This window comes from Salmo trutta, chromosome 39 (genome assembly GCF_901001165.1).
Source record: "Salmo trutta chromosome 39, fSalTru1.1, whole genome shotgun sequence".
Classification (NCBI taxonomy): domain Eukaryota; kingdom Metazoa; phylum Chordata; class Actinopteri; order Salmoniformes; family Salmonidae; genus Salmo; species Salmo trutta.
Window position 1 is genome coordinate 3,973,128 of NC_042995.1, and position 13,894 is coordinate 3,987,021.

The 13,894-nt window shown below is 44.3% G+C and overlaps 1 long non-coding RNA gene across 1 annotated transcript; it reads right to left on the bottom strand.

Moving 5' to 3' along the window:
• Positions 1–325: 325 nt before the first annotated feature.
• On the bottom strand, positions 326–1,761 carry LOC115179169 (uncharacterized). The gene is made up of 5 exons (XR_003872866.1): positions 1,663–1,761; positions 1,256–1,591; positions 974–1,072; positions 759–831; positions 326–597 (listed from the first exon to the last, which is right to left on the bottom strand). It is a non-coding gene; the product is annotated as an uncharacterized LOC115179169 (long non-coding RNA).
• Between the last annotated feature and the right edge of the window lie 12,133 nt (positions 1,762–13,894).

The window sequence follows — 13,894 nt, forward strand, 5'->3', positions numbered from 1 at the left end:
TTAAGCAGCTGATTACTGTAATCATGACATTTTACTAGAAGATAGTTACACTAATGGATTGACCGTTCATGTATACAATAACACGTTCAGCGTTTCCCAAACTCAGGACCCCAAGGGGTGCATGTTTTGGTTTTTGCCCTAACACTGCACAGCTGATTCAAATGTTCAAATATTGATAATTAGTTGATTATTTGAATCAGCTGTGTAGTGCTAGGGCAAAAACCAAAACGTGCACCCTTTGGGGTCCAGAGGACCGAGTTTGTGAAACACTGCAGTAGACCTACATCATGCGTGTATTTTAGTGCAAATAAATGTCAAAGTGGGGGGAAGTAAAGAAACACGTATTTATTCATTACTGACTAGCGGTAGAAAGGGGTGGATACAGGCATATTCACAAGAGTATTTTAGTCATTGTTCACTGTAACATTGTCACATGACTTGTATCATTCTACAGGAAGTGATTCTAAGAATATACCTATTGCAGAAGTTGTTAGTTTGCGCCTGTGGATATATGCACTATACTGCAATTGTAATAATTATTGATACAAGTTCAGGATGGAATCTTCTTGGTGGTGCTGTGATCTGTGTCACTGATTTCTGGAAAAACAATGCAATTCATCTTTTAAAAAGACCATACATACAGTCAAAGTTACGTCATGATATGTTGTATGCTTTTCAGTATTTGATACTGTTAAGTCTAATCAAATGGTGAGGAAGAATTCTGCAACTGTTCAGGTTGTGTACAAAAAGTCTCTTACCTCTGGTCTGCATCTTGAGGTCTTAGTTAAATAAGACAGTTTCTGTTCTGACATGCCAAGGCCACGATATGTACTGAAATATAAACCAACAACATAGGATATGTCAATATCAACATTATCAACAAGCAACACTGGCTACTCAGCAAACAACCTTTAAATGTTAACGATTTCAAACTTTTACATTTTGATATTATCTAGTATTTCCATTTACACACCCAGGATCATAACGATCAGAATAACATTCAGAACACTGTAAATGGACAGAAGATAGTTCTCCCATGATGACCTACAGTTGGACGGCTGGCTTGGATAGTCTGTGGAAGAAAAGATAAATAACACACAGCCAATGTAAAATGTCCTGAGTTATTCTAAACCACATCTAAAATTGAAAAACAGTATTTTCCATTATTGGGAACATACCCAAAAGGTAGCTCATATTTACACCATACATATCTGTACACCATACATATTCATAATTGAATGAAATGTGCACTTACCAGTGGTCATGAGTCTGGTGCCATTGCTAAATAGGAGACTCTGCTCTTCCTTCTTTGCACAGTAGAACACTCCACAATCATCTACTGTTACATTCTGTATGAACAATCTATTTCCTGTTTCTAATGAATATTTCTGTCTATAATTCTTATTGTAGTAAAAAGCAGCAGGACTACTACTAGAGAAAGAGCGGAGTATGGCCAGTGGAGGCTGTGGTTGGTGCTGAATGTACCAGTATGCACTTTCTATTTGAAGAGAACAGTTTATGATTGTATTCTGTCCTAGTTCCACCAGTGTCTCTGTCAAGCCATCAGCTCCTAGACAGCATATAAAGAGACCTAGAAACAAACAGGTAATTACACATTTGACTCGTAAGTTATTAATTGTAGTAACAAAATAATTGTCTTACACAGCAAATGTCCCACAACTCTCAGCATTGTCTCAAATTTGTGTTGGTGATTGGGTTGTTGTTCTGCTTGTGTAGCAATTGCCTGTTTGAGTGTTTTGCTGCTGTACAGACAAACCACAACGTTGTTTAATAGGGTGCTAGAGGTCAGACCAATCATAGTCAAGTCCACTTGACTTTGCCTTATATAGGCATACTCCTTGTAGGCATGCAATATTTACTATCACAAGTTTGAAATTCAATCAAATCATTTTAATTCAAGTCCACAACCACCACCTTCAAACAGTAGCCATGTCTAGATTGTCAGTTAACTTTCAACTTCAACTTACATTACTAGTGGATCACCGTACAAGACACTACAGGTAGTCATAGTTCACTTCAATCTGTCTGATCCGTCATGACATCTCACGTCAGAGCCAGGTCGAGTCAGTGTATGTGTCATTTTGAATATTTCACTTTTTTGATTTACATTGACTGTGTCAAGTGAGAATGTGTATTTAATATGTCTGGAGTAGATTGACCTCAAGAGACACATGTAAGAAGGGGTGTGTTATAATGAGGCTCTGTTGGCTGTCAGGGACAAAGTGGAGTTTTTATTATTTCTTCTGCACTCCTCTTCTGCTCATCCCTCAACCGATTTCAGTGCAGCCGTAATCAACACATCTGACAAAAGAGGATATGGTGATTGGCGTCAACTTGTGAATTTATCACATTCTCATTCTGCAGAAAGTAAAAAATAAGGTGTTCTTTTTTCTGTTGTCAATACAGCACTAATGTCAGAGGAAGGCTCAAAACATCACTGGGGCCAAGCTTCCTGCCATCCAGGACCTATATACTAGGCTGTGTCAGAGGAAGGCTCAAAACATCACTGGGGCCAAGCTTCCTGCCATCCAGAACCTATATACTAGGCTGTGTCAAAGGAAGGACCAATACATCACTGGGGCCAAGCTTCCTGCCATCCAGGACCTATATACTAGGCTGTGTCAGAGGAAGGACCAATACATCACTGGGGCCAAGCTTCCTGCCATCCAGGACCTATATACTAGGCTGTGTCAGAGGAAGGACCAATACATCACTGGGGCCAAGCTTCCTGCCATCCAGGACCTATATACTAGGCAGTGTTAGAGGAAGGCCCAAAACATCACTGGGGCCAAGCTTCCTGCAATCCAGAACCTATATACTAGGCGGTGTCAGAGGAAGGCCCAATACATCACTGGGGCCAAGCTTCCTACCATCCAGGACCTATATACTAGGCGGTGCCAGAGGAAGCGGTATTGGAGCCCAAGTCTATGTCCTAAAGGCTCCTGAACAGCATCTACCCCCAAGCCATGAGACTGCTGAACAATTAATCAAATGGCCACCTGGACTATTTACATTGACCCCCCCCCCCCCCCCCCCCCCCTTACCGGCACCTCCTGTATATAGCCTCGTTACTGTTATTTTATTGTTACTTTTTATTACATTTTTTACTTTAATACATTTTGTAAATATTTTCTTACCTCTATATCTTGAACTGCATTATTGGTTAAGGGCTTGTAAATAAGCATTTCACAGTAAGGTCTACAGTCGTGGCGAAAAGTTTTGAGAATGATACAAATATTAATTTTCACAAAGTCTGCTGCCTCAGTTTGTATGATGGCACTTTGCATATACTCCAGAATGTTATGAAGAATGATCAGATGAATTGCAATTAATTGCAAAGTCCCTCTTTGCCATGCAAATGAACTGAATCCCCCAAAAACATTTCCACTGCATTTCAGCCCTGCCACAAAAGGACCAGCTGACATCATGTTAGTGATTCTCTCGTTAACACAGGTGTAAGTGTTGACGAGGACAAGGCTGGAGATCACTCTGTCATGCTGATTGAGTTCGAATAACAGACTGGAAGCTTCAAAAGGAGGGTGGTGCTTGGAATCATTGTTCTTCCTCTGTCAACCATGGTTGCCTGCAAGGAAACACGTGCCGTCATCATTGCTTTGCACAAAAAGGGCTTCACAGGCAAGGATATTGCTGCCAGTAAGATTGCACCTAAATCAACCATTTATCGGATCATCAAGAACTTCAAGGAGAGCGGTTCAATTGTTGTGAAGAAGGCTTCAGGGCGCCCCAGAAAGTCCAGCTAGCGCCAGGACCATCTCCTAAAGTTGATTCAGCTGCGGGATCGGGGCACCACCAGTACAGAGCTTGCTCAGGAATGGCAGCAGGCAGGTGTGAGTGCATCTGCACGCACAGTGAGGCGAAGACTTTTGGAGGATGCCTGGTGTCAAGAAGGGCAGCAAAGAAGCCACTTCTCTCCAGGAAAAACATCAAGCTTGTCCGGAGAAGACAAGGTGAGTGCTACCATCAGTCCTGTGTCATGCCAATAGTAAAGCATCCTGAGACCATTCATGTGTGGGGTTGCTTCTCAGCCAAGGAAGTGGGCTCACTCACAATTTTGCCTAAGAACAGCCATGAATAAAGAATGGTACCAACACATCCTCCGAAAGCAACTTCTCCTTACCATCCAGGAACAGTTTGGTGATGAACAATGCCTTTTCCAGCATGATGGAGCACCTTGCCATAAGGCAAAAGTGATAACTAAGTGGCTCGGGGAACAAAACATCGATATTTTGGGTCCATGGCCAGGAAACTCCCCAGACCTTAATCCCATTGAGAATTTGTGGTCAATCCTCAAGAGGCGGGTGGACAAACAAAAACCCAGAAATTCTAACAAACTCCAAGCATTGATTATGCAAGAATGGGCTGCCATCAGTCAGGATGTGGCCAAGAAGTTAATTGACATTATGCCAGGGCGGATTGCGGAGGCATTGAAAAAGATGGGTCAACACTGCAAATATTGACTCTTTGAATCAACTTCATGTAATTGTCAATAAAAGCCTTTGACACTTATGAAATGCTTGTAATTATACTTCAGTATTCCATAGTAACATCTGACAAAAATATCTAAAGACACTGAAGCAGCAAACTTTGTGGAAATTAATATTTGTGTCATTCTCAGAACTTTTGGCCACGACTGTACACCTATTGTATTCGGCACATGTGACAAAAAACCAAGGTTATTGTAATAAACTGAACAAAAACGAAAAACAAATGGGATTTTCGAGGTTCTGAATCTGGCGGGTGTAAGGCTGCCCCCCAAGTTCCTCTTATCAACTGTATGCAAGACGGCCTTCCCTGTAGCTCAGTTGGTAGAGCATGGTGTTTACAACACCAGGGTTGTGGGTTTGATTCCCACGGGGGGCCAGCACAGAAAAAAAAAAAAAAAGTATGAAATTGTATGAAATGTATGCATTCACTACTGTAAGTCGCTCTGGATAAGAGCGTCTGCTAAATGACTAAAATGTAAAAATGGTTCAAGTTCCTTTTATCAACTGTATGCAAGAGAGTTCATGGTCTTCTCTGGAATTCAGCCTTCTCTTTGTTGATCTCACCATCCCCCATTCTGTCACACCTCTGGTTAGAAGAAGTTCTGTTTTTACATCCTGTAGGTCTTTTGTGAATTTTTATTAGGATCCCCATTAGCTAACACAGTAACGTTAGCTAATCTTCCTGGGGTCCAACACCAATTAATAAGACATTACAAACAATTACAAATTAAGACTTTACAAACATTTAACAAGTAGACAATAGAGACAATTAAAATACCTGACAGGAAACATATTAAACATTCAGTTGATGCTTTCTATTTCCTGTCCAGTCATGGTCTATGGCGTTGGAGTTATTTTATTTTCTTTCCTGGTGGATTTACATTTTGCCTGAGATATATGGATTGGTAAAGAGTTCCATTCAGCTATGGCTCTATATAAAACTGTAGATTTAAGGCGATTTGTCTTTGCCTTGGGTTGTCTTAGATGTCCTGAATTTGCCTGTCTGGTTTGGAGGTTATGCATGTTGCTACTATGTACTAACTGGCCTGAAAAATACTTTATATATATATATATATAATATGTGTATATATATATATATTCCTGAAGAAAATCAGAAGACTGGATACTAATTTGTTTTCAATGTGAAGCCATGAGAGAGTCTGATGCATTTGAATAATATTCATACGGATAGAGAAATGAAGGGCTAATAGTTTCCAAATGCGCTCTCCAAGGCATGATCAGAAAGGGAGTGCCAATCTGATTGTTAGTTAACTCAATAGTAATGCTATTGGTCAACAACTCAGATTGGGAATCTAAACATGGTCAAGTGGTTATAAAAGGGTCTTAGATTCATTGTCTCTTTCTGTTTGTTCCTGACCAGCTGTGGTGAGATACTCTCTTTTTGTCTTTCAGGCTATGACCTCTCTTTCACTCCCTCTCTGATCATGCCTTGTACAGTCCATTCTGAAAGTATTCAGACCCCTTGACTTTTTCCACATTTTGTTACGTTACAGTGTAACGTTCGTCGCCTGGTAACGAGGTAGCGGACCAAAACGCAGCTGGGAGCGAACACATGTTTATTCAACACACTGGAAATAAACATGTACACAAAACTCAAGAAAAATGTCGATACGTTACGTGCTCAAAACAAAGAGACAACCCACAAACATCGTGGGGGGAAAAGGAACTTAAATATGATTCCCCAATCAGAGGCAACTAGCGACAGTTGTCTCTGATTGGGAATCGACAGAACCCAACATAGAAATACGCCCCAAAGCAAGGCTATACCAAAACATAGAAAATAAACTATAGAAATGCCACACCCTGACCAAAATAGAAGAGTTCACCTGGTCAGGGCGTGACATACAGTCTTATTCTAAAATTGATTTAATTGATTTTTTAAATAGATTTTTTCCTCATCAACCTACACAATACCCCATAATGACAAAGCAAAAACATGTTTTTAGAAATTTTTGCAAATGTATTACAAATAAAAAACAGAAATACCTTATTTACATAAGTATTCACACCCTTTGCTATGGGACTCGAAATTGAGCTCAGATATTTGTATATGTTTAATTAGCTGCTGCCAAAAATTTAGACAGGTGCATCCTGTTTCCATTGATCATCCTTGAGATGTTTCTACAACTTGATTGGAGTCCACCTGTGGTAAATTCAATTTGATATGATTTGGAAAGGCACACACCTGTCTATATAAGATCCCGCAGTTGACAGTGCATGTCAGAGTAAAAACCAAGTTATGAGGTCGAAGGAATTGTCCGTAGAGCTCTGAGACAGGATTGTGTCAAGGCACAGATCTGGGGAAGGGTACCAAAACATTTCTGCAGCATTGAAGGTCCCCAAGAACACAGCTGCCTCTGTCATTCTTAAATGGAAGAAGTTTGGAACCACCAAGAGCTTCTTAGAGCTGGCCGCCCGGCCAAACTGAGCAATCTGGGGAGAAGGGCCTTGGTCAGGGAGGTGACCAAGAACCCGATGGTCACTCTGATAGAGCCCCAGAGTTCCTCTGTGGAGATGGACTAACCTTCCAGAAGGACAGTCATCTCTGCAGCACTCCACCAATCAGCCCTTATGGTAGAGTGGCCAGACGGAAGCCACTCCTCAGTAAAAGGCTCATGACAGCCCGCTTGGAGTTTGCCAAAAGGCAGCTAAAGGACTCTCAGACCATGAGAAACAAGATTCTCTGGTCTGATGAAACCAAGATTGAACTCTTTGGCCTGAATGACAAGCGTCACGTCTGGAGGAAACATGGTACCATCTCTATGGTGAAGCATGGTGGTGGCAGCATCATGCTGTGGGGATGTTTTTCAGCGGCAGGGACTGGGAGACTAGTTAGGATCAGGATCGAGTGAAAGATGAATTGAGCAAAGTACAGAGAGATCCTTGATGAAAACCTGCTCCAGAGTGCTCAGGACCTCAGACTGGGGCAAAGGTTTACCTTCCAACAGGACAACGACCCTAAGCACACAGCCAAGACAATGCAGAAGTGGTTTCGGGACAAGTCGGCCTCCTGAGTGCCGCAGTGGTCTAAGGCACTGCATCTCAGTGCTAGAATGTCACTACAGACCCTGGTTCGATCCCAGACTGTATCACAACCGGCCGTGATTAGGAGTCCCGTAGGGCGGCGCACAATTGACCCAGCTTTGTCCGGGTTAGGGGAGGGTTTGGCTGGGGTAGGCCACCATTGTAAAATAAGAATTTGTTCTTAACTGAGGGAAATAAAAAAACAATTGAATCAAACAAAGAACTTTCTTCTGAAACTCGTTAGTCTATTCTTGTTCTGAGAAATGAAGGCTATTCCATGCGAGAAATTGCCAAGAAACTGAAGATCTCGTACAATGATCCTCTTAAGTATCGGCCCCTTTAAAAAAAAAAATTGCCTAAAATGACATACCCAAATCTAACTTCTTGTAGCTCAGGCCCTGAAGCAAGGATATGCATATTCTTGGTACCATTTGAAAGGAAACACTTTGAAGTTTGTGGAAATATGAAATGAATGTAGGAGAATATAATACATTATATCTGGTAAAAGATAATACAAAGTTAAAATAAACCTTTTTTGTATTTTGTTTTTGTACCATCATCTTTGAAATGCAAGAGAAAGGCCATAATTTATTATTCCAGCCCAGGTGCAATTTAGATTTTGGCCACTAGATGGCAGCAGTGTTTGTGCAAATTCTCAGGCTGGTCCAATGAACCATTGTATTTCAGTTCAAAATTTTGTATCAAGACTGCCCAAATGGCCTAATTTGTTTATAACTTTTCATGTTCAAAACCGTGCACTGTCCTCAAACAATAGCATGGTATTCTTTCACTGTAATAGCTACTGTATATTGGACAGTGCATTTAGATTAACAAGAATTTAATCTTTCTGCCAATATCGGATATGTCTATGTCTTGGGAAATGTTGTTGTTACTTACAACCTCATGCTAATCACATTAGCCTATGTTAGCTCAACCATCCCGCTGGGGACCCAACAATCCTGAAGAAGTTTTAAGTTCAGCTTTTTTGTCTTTTACTTTCTGTTTTGTACACAATCTTCAAACAGCTGAAAACACAATATTTTTGGTTATTGAAAATATATTTCACAGCGGTTTAGATGGTACAATGATTCTCTACATTCTCTATGCTTGTTTTGTCACATAAACTGAAATTAGGGGAACTACTCAAATTTTAGCAACCAGGAAATGGCGGAGTGATTTCTTCATAGTGCACCTTCAAGATTGATTTATAATTTGAACCTATCAAACCTCTGTTCTGTCGAATGAGTTGTATGGGTTCCTCTAGTGGCCAAAAGCCTTTTTGATTGAGTCGACTTCCAACTTCATTGGCTGGTCCCTCCTGGTGGCCCAGTTGGCATGACCTGATGACTCGGTTGGAGTCGTGACAGCCAGGTCATCAGGAGGGATCAGCCAATAGATTTTACTTGTGAAGGAGAAAATGTACAATTTCAAGATGGAAATGGCCTCAATGGCACTGCGCATGCTCTCACAGACGCCATCATTACACAGATACAGAGATGTTATGTCTGTCCAAGTCTATTGTCCTGGCCCATCACCTTATGTAGTACTGCCCCCCAGTGGCAAGAAGTGACACCCCCGCAAAAAACTATAAGCCAACAACGCATAAAGGTCTCCAAGCCTCCCACAAATAGGCTACTTTCTGTCCTCAACACTAACAACGAAACTAAATAGTATAAAAACGAAATATAAATGTTTTTATCAAACTAAATACAAACTAGTGAATCGAGTCTGAAAACTAACAAACTAATCTGAATTTAATCAAAATAAAGATAATATAAATAATAACTAATATTAAGTCACAAAACAATAATAACCTTGATGTCAACGCAATTGGTGGTGGTACCAACTGTATCACGTCATACTGAAAAACTATGTGGAAATGAGTGAAAACCTCTATCATAAAGACCAAATATTGAGTTCCACCCCCTTTTGCCCTCAGAACAGCCTCAATTCGTTGGGGCATGGACTCTACAAGGTGTCTTAAGCGTTCCACAGGGATGCTGGCTCATATTGACTCCAATGCTTCTCACAGTTGTGTCAAGTTGGCGGGATGTCCTTTGGGTGGTGAACCATTCTTGATACACACGAGAAACTCGCTCCACTGGGATTCTCTGCCTCTAACCCTATTACAGGGGCTGAGTCACTGGCTTACTGGTGTTCTTCCATGCCGTCCCTAGGAGGGATGCGTCACTTGACTGGGTTGAGTCACTGACGTGATCTTCCTGTCCGGGTTGGCGTCCCCCTTGGGTTGTGCCATGGGGGAGATCTTTGTGGGCTATACTCTGCCTTGTCTGTCACGTCCGTCGTAAGGATGGGACCAAGGTGCAGCGGGAATGTGTATGCTCATCTTCTTTTATTTAGAAGAAAACCAAAATAAACACTTAATACAAAACAACAACGAAAAACAGTCCTGTGAGGCACACAACTACACACGGAACAACTACCCACAAAAACCCATGGAAAAACACCCCTACTAAATAGGACCTTCAATTAGAGGCAATGAGGAACAGCTGCCTCCAATTGAAGGTCAACCCAATAAACTAAACATAGAAATAGAAAAACTAGAACAAACATAGAAATATAATAACATAGAACATCAACCAAAAAAAACGAAACACATAAAACAAACACCCCCTGCCATGTCCTGACCAAACTACAATAACAAATAACCCCTTTACTGGTCAGGGCGTGACAGTACCCCCCCCCCCCCCCCCCAAAGGTGCAGACCCCGGATGCACCTCAAACAAAAAACACTAAAATAAACCCCAAAACAAAAATAATCCCAAACTAAAGGGAGGGAAGGGAGGGTGGCCACCGTCAACGATGGTTCTTGTGCTACACCCCCCCTCCCCAATCCTCCACTATGGAGGTGGCTCAGGCACTGGCCTTAGTCCCCAACCTAACCTGTCCACCCCCGCTGAAGGCTCAGGGCTAAGGCGCGTCGCTGGAGACCTCGGGCTGAGGCGCGTCGCTGGAGACCTCGGGCTGATGCGCGTCGCTGGAGACCTCAGGCTGATGTGCATCGCTGGAGACCTCGGACTGGAGGGCGACTCTGGGAGCTCCGGACTGGAGGGCGACTCTGGGAGCTCCGGACTGGAGGGCGACTCTGGGAGCTCCGGACTGAAGGGCGACTCTGGCTGTGCCGGTTCCGGACTGTAGGGAGACTGGCTACGCCGGTTCCGGACTGTAGGGCGACTCTGGCTGCGCCGGTTCCGGACTGTAGGGCGTCTCTGCAGGCTCCGGACTGTAGGCCGTCTCTGCAGGCTCCGGACTGTGGGCCGTCTCTGCAGGCTCCGGACTGTGGGCCGTCTCTGCAGGCTCCGGACTGTGGGCCGTCTCTGCAGGCTCCGGACTGTGGGCCGTCTCGGCAGGCTCCGGACTGTGGGCCGTCTCGGCAGGCTCCGGACTGTGGGCCGTCTCTGCAGGCTCCGGACTGTAGGACATCGCCGGAAGCACTCGACAGGGAACTGTCGCCGGAAGCTCTAGACGGGGCACTGTTGCTGGAAGCTCTGGACGGGGTACTGTCGCCAGAAGCTCTGGATGGGGCACTGTCGCCGGAAGCTCTGGACGGGGAACTGTCGTCGGAAGCTCTAGACGGGGAACTGTCGTCGGGAGCTCTGGACGGGGTACTGTCGTCGGAAGCTCTGGACGGGGACTGCGCACTGAAGGCCTGATGCGTGGGGCTGGCTTTGGAGCGCCAGACTATTTTCACGCATCAGAGGGCTAGTGCGAGGAGCAGGAGCAGGATGAACTGGACTGGGCTGACGCACTGGAGGCCTAGTGCGTGGGGCTGGTACTGGAGGTACCAGACTGGAGACGCGCACCACAAGGCTAGTGCGAGGAGCAGGAACTGGATACACTGGGCCATGAATAAGCACTGGAGGTCTGGAGCGCACAGCCTGCACCACCGTCCTGGCTGGGTAGTCACAGTAGCCCTGCACGGGCAGAGTGCTGGAACAAGGCGAACTGGGCTGTGCAGAGGCCTGATGGCTGCCGTGCGTAGAGCAGGCGCAGAGTAGCCTGGGCCTAGGAGACGCACTAGTGGCCAGATGTGCTGCGCAGGCATACTCCTACCTGGCTGGATGCCCACTCTAGCACGGCACTTGCGAGGGGCTGGGATCGCTCGCACCGGACTGTGCGTGCGCATGGGCGAGATCGTGTGCACTTCCGCATAGACCGGCGCTCTCATGTTCCGCTGCTCCCCATAATAAGCACGGGGAGTTGGCTTAGGGCTCACCCTTGGCCCAGCCAAACTACCCGTGTGCCCCCCCAAATTGTTTTATTGGGGGTGCCTCTCGTGCTTCCGTCGTTGGGCTCGCTCTTCGTACTGTCGCCATTCCTCCCTTGCTGTCTCCACCTGTTTCCATGGCAGGGTCTTGTCCCCTGCCATTACCTCCTCCCATGTCCATGACATCCTCCACTCCCTTCTTTCCCTGGCCCAGGATCCTTGCTCCTCCTGGGCCCGCTGCTTGGTCCGTTGGTGGTGAGTAGTTCTGTCACGTTCGTCGTAAGGATGGGACCAAGGCGCAGCGGGAATGTGTATGCTCATCTTCTTTAATTTAGAAGAAAACCAAAATAAACACTTAATACAAAACAACAACGAAAAACAGTCCTGTGAGACACACAACTACACACGGAACAACTACCCACAAAAACCCATGGAAAAACACCCCTACTAAATAGGACCTTCAATTAGAGGCAACGAGGAACAGCTGCCTCCAATTGAAGGTCAACCCAATAAACTAAACATAGAAATAGAACAACTAGAACGAACATAGAAATATACTAACATAGAACATTAACCAAAAAAAACGAAACACAAAACAAACACCCCCTGCCACGTCCTGACCAAACTACAATAACAAATAACCCCTTTACTGGTCAGGACGTGACATTGTCTCAGGATGGTAAGTTGGTGGTTGACGATATCCCTCCAGTGGTGTGGGGGCTGTTCTTTGGCAATGTGGGTGATGTTATATCCTGCCTGTTTGGCCTTGTCCGAGGGTATCGTCGGACGGGGCCACAGTGTCTTCCGACCCCTGCTGTCTCAGCCTCCAGTATTTATGCTACAATAGTTTATGTGTCGGGGGGCTAGGGTCAGTCTGTTATATCTGGAGTATTTCTCCTGTCTTATCCGGTGTCCTGTGTGAATTTAAGTATGCTCTCTATAATTCTTTCTTTCTTTCTTTCTTTCTTTCTTTCTCTCTCTCTCTGGTCGTGCTGCTGCTCCAGTTTCAACTATTCTGCTTGCGGCTATAGAACCCTGACCTGTTCACCGGATGTGCTACCTGTCCCAGACCTGCTGTTTTCGACTCTCTAGAGACAGCAGGAGTGGTAGAGATACTCTGAATGATCGGCTATGAAAAGCCAACTGACATTTACTCCTGAGGTACTGACCTGTTGCACCCTCGACAACCACTGTGATTATTATTATTTGACCCTGCTGGTCATTTATGAACATTTGAACATATTGGCCATGTTCTGTTATAATCTCCACCCGGCACAGCCAGAAGAGGACTGGCCACCCCTCATAGCCTGGTTCCTCTTTAGGTTTCTTCCTAGGTTCCTGCCTTTCTAGGGAGTTTTTCCTATCCACCGTGCTTCTGCACCTGCATTGCTTGCTGTTTGGGGTTTTAGGCTGGCTTTCTGTACAGCACTTTGTGACATCAGCTGATGTAAGAAGGGCTTTATAAATCAATTTGATTTGATTTGATTTGTTGAGCATGAAAAACCCAGCAATGTCGCAGTTCTTGACACAAACCGGTGCTTCTGTCACCTGCTACCATACCCCATTCAAAGGCACTTAAATCTTTTGTCTTGTCCATTCACCCTCTGAATCATGAACAAATCACGTCTCAATTATCTCCAGGCTTAAAAATCCTTCTTTAACCTGTCAACACCCCTTCATCTACACTGACTGAAGTGGATTTAACAAGTGACATTGATAAGAGATCATAGCTTTCACGTGGATTCACCTGGTCAGTCTGTCATAGAAAGAGCAGGTGTTCATAATGTTTTGTACACTCAGTGTATATTCATATTCCCACTATGGACACTGACCTCTGGGCCGTCTGCCCTTTCAGGTGGTTCAGAGGTTGGAGGAAATGTATAGTTCTTCTGGCATGCTTCACTGTAGGGATGGTGCCAAGTTTCCTCCAGACGTGACACTTGGCATTCAGGCTCAATCTGGGTTTCATGAGACCAGAGAATCTTATTTGTACATTATATTCACTGTGCTTATGAAAGTTTTTTGGACATAAAATATATCAATAGGATTCTAAATGGTTAAAAGTTCACATTTGGGATCTAGCTAATGATTAGCC